The sequence below is a fragment of the Triticum dicoccoides genome, chromosome 1A, assembly GCF_002162155.2.
Source record: "Triticum dicoccoides isolate Atlit2015 ecotype Zavitan chromosome 1A, WEW_v2.0, whole genome shotgun sequence".
NCBI lineage: Eukaryota > Viridiplantae > Streptophyta > Magnoliopsida > Poales > Poaceae > Triticum > Triticum dicoccoides.
The window spans coordinates 193041835-193045792 of NC_041380.1; positions in this window are offsets into that span (position 1 = coordinate 193041835).

The following is a 3958-nucleotide window of genomic DNA, read 5'->3' on the forward strand; positions in this document are numbered from 1 at the left end:
GACATGTCTGGCAAACCAGATCGGCAAAATAGTGGAGGCATACGTAGATGATGTGGTCATCAAAACAAGACATGTCGAACCTCTAGTAGATGACTTGAGGCTCACATTTGATAACCTCCGAACATACGACATCAAACTCAACCCGGAAAAATGCGTTTTCGGCGTCCCAGCCGGAAAGATCTTAGGCTTCATTGTATCCGGTAGGGGAACTGAAGCAAATCTAGCCAAGATCCGAGCTCTGTCACAATTGGATATCCCAAAGGACCTCAAACAAATATAAAAGTTAACCGGATACGTGGCGGCTCTAAGCCACTTTATATCCCGCTTGGGAGAAAAGGCCCTGCCCCTCTACCGCCTACTTCGGCGCACCGAACACTTCGAATGGACGGATGCAGCCACGGCCGGACTCGACGAAATAAAAGCCATATTGGCAACAAACCCAGTCCTGGCCGCGCCAAACATTGGCGAACCAATGCTATTGTACATTGCAACAACACATCAGGTGGTAAGCGCAGTGCTCGTCGTCGAACGAGAAACGAACGGACACAAATTCCCCCTTCAAAAGCCGGCCTATTATGTGTCCACTGTCCTCACTCCGTGCAAAACACGGTACCCGCATTATCAAAAGATTGCGTACGCGGTATTCATGGCATCCCGGAAGCTATGACACTACTTTCAAGAGTGTTCAATCACAGTAGCCTCGGAAGTACCACTTAACGATATTATAAACAACCATGACGCAACGGGCCAGATTGCAAAATGGGCCATTAAGCTCCTCCCGTTCGACATAACTTATATGCCACGGCAAGCCATCAAGTCGCAAGTCTTGGCCGACTTCATCGCAGAATGGACGGAGGCCGAACTCCCTAAAGAGTACGACACATATTCAAATTGGATCATGCATTTCGACGGCTCCAAGATGTTGGCCAGACTAGGGGCTGGCGTCGTTTTGACGTCCCCCACAGGAGACACAGTTCAATACGTACTCCAGATTATATACACAGACTCCAATAATGCAGCCGGATATGAGGCCCTTTTACATGGTCTCCGGATGGCAGTATCCATGGGCATTCAACGCCTAGAGGTGCGCGGGGACTCGAACCTCGCAATATCCCAAATAAATGGAGACTTCGACGCCAAGGATCCAAAGATGGCAGCTTACCGCAACACTGTCCTAAAAATGTCAGCTCGGTTCGAAGGGCTTGAATTTCACCATATAGCCCGGGAAAATAATCAGGGGGCAGATGTCCTGGCATGCATCGGCGCAAAACGCGATGTAGTCCCCCCAACATCTTCTTGGAAAGGCTGTTCAAGCCATCCGTAGTATGGGAAGGGGAGCCGCACAATAACAGCCCGGACCCAACCGCACTGCCCGACGCCAAACATTCTGACACAATCGGCGGCTCCGCCAATGAAATAACACCTTCAGCCCACATAATAATGGCCGTCATCGCCCCGTGGAGAGAACCATTCTTCGCCTACCTTATTAGGCAGGAACTCCCCGAGGACCAAAATGAGGCACGCTGCATAATGCAGCGATCCAAAGCCTACAAAGTCCACGAGGGAGAGCTTTATAAGAAAAGCACTACCGGAGTCCTCCAAAGGTGCATCTCCAAAGAGGAAGGGCGGAACCTCCTGGCTGAAATTCATGCCGAACTCGGCGGTTATCACGCTGCAGCTCGGTCCCTTGTAAGCAAGGCCTTCCGTACAGGCTTTTATTAGCCGATGGCCCAGGCAGACGCTCAGGACTTAGTCCAGCGATGCACCGGTTGCCAGCTCTTTGCAAACCAAAGCCATATGCCACCCATCGCCCTCCAAACTATCCCCATTACTTGGCCCTTCACAGTCTGGGGGCTTGACATGGTTGGACCCCTTAAAGGCGGAACCCACAAGCAAAAATACTTACTGGTCATGGTGGATAAGTTCACCAAATGGATAGAAGCCAAGCCTGTTAAGACGGCTGAATCCGGACCGGTGATAGACTTTATATCCGGGGTTGTACACCGTTACGGCATCCCCCACATCATCATCACTGATAACAGAACGAACTTCACGGCTGATGAGGTAAAACTCTGGTGCAAAAATATGGGCATCAAGCTCGATTATGCTTCCCTCTATCACCCACAAACTAACGGCCAGGTCGAACGTGCAAATGGTCTTATCATGAGCGGCATCAAACCCAGATTAGTGCGGTCCCTCAAGGAATCTAACACGCACTGGGTAGAGGAGCTCGACTCCGTACTCTGGGGGCTACGGACCACGCTGAATCGCACCACCGATTACACACCATTCTTTATGGTGTACGGCGCAGAGGCAGTTTTTCCTTGCGACATAATTCATGACTCACCTCGAGTGCGCATGTACGAAGAAAGAGAAGCTGAGCTCGATCGACAGGATAGTTTGGACGCATTAGAGGAGGAGCGCGACGTGGCAAAAGCCTATTCCGCATTCTATCAACAACAGGCTCGAAGATACCAAAGCAGAGAAGTACGGGCCAAAAATTACAACGTTGGCGAATTAGTTCTACGCCTGCCGGACAAGAAAAAGGACAAACTCAAGCCCAAGTGGGAAGGTCCCTTCATAATTGACCAAGTCCTGACTGGTGGAGTGTACCGCCTGCGAGATGCATCGGACAACCGACTCGAGCCGAACCCATGGAACGCAGCCCGTCTCCGAAGATTCTATGCCTAGCACTAGACTCTGTGTTCGTCTCCTTCATTTGTCCATTTTTTACATATACTTTCTGTCTTACATTCCTCTTCTTCTCTCTCTCTCTCTCTCTCTCTCTCTCTCTCTCTCTCTCTCTCTCTCTCTCTCTCTCTTATAGCCTTTAAAGGCTCATAAAGTGACGTGCTATCCGCGCTCATTAAACCTGGGGGCTTCTTTAAACAGAAGCTTATTTATACGGGCTTCATGCCCAACACATGTGTCACACTTCCGCATGTACCTTTTATTCACCATTATATGCATCGATATGACTTAAGTTTTGGCCAAGATGGGTTGCCTGGCTCCTTTGCTTACCTCTACGTTCCCGATTGTTCGGCTAGGTGGTAAAGGGAGCACCTCTGCGATTGTTACTGCCGGGTCAGCCGGACGTGTACCTCAGACTGGGTGAAGCCGAAAGCTAGCATTCTTAAGGGAATATTCGGTCGGTGAACTAAAGATGATCTTTTTTTATTTTATTTATCTATATGCCCCCAGATGTTTTTCCTGTGTTTCTTTTTGCAGCATGGACATGCACTTTAGGGCATGCCTCCCAGGGAAAGGAACCCCTAATGGAACTATTCTCCTTGGAAGATGTTTCTTACTAACCATGTAATATAACATAACTAGTCGGGCACTTGTTTGTTCACGCACTAATGACCCCTACGCCTGGTCTCCATGCATTCCCTGGTTCTTATATAACCGCATGGGAATTTGGACACACTCTGGACTGTCAGGTCCCGAGGCTGAAGTGAAAAGGTCGGCCATGACAAACGATCTACAATCCGGCTAGAAGGCATTATAAATGTCAATTACATTACATAGTCATTTTGACTGATTGTATTCCTCTTCAATACCATCTAACAGGCTGTCTAATTTACAGTCCTACTGGGAATACTTTGCGGCCAATTCCACTTGGCCGTACACTAAGCTTACAGGGATCTCCTTCCCATCGGGCCCCACAGGACCGACCTCGGCCATGTGGTTGGGCTCAGCCTTTGTGTACTGCGTCTTCACCATGGCCCAGGCCTCCCTAGCGCCTTGACGGCATGCCGATATCTTCCACAATCGGAAGCGCTGCCGTGCTCCCCTTAGCTTTTTCGCAAGCTCTCCAAGACCTTCGGGCATGGAGATGGATGGCCACAGGGCCTGGGCGACGCCTTGCATCGCCTGCCGAACTCGATCGAGCAGTTGCGAGAGCTCGGGAAGAAGGTCACCCGTAGAACCGGGCATCTCCTCTGCAGGACGACCTGTT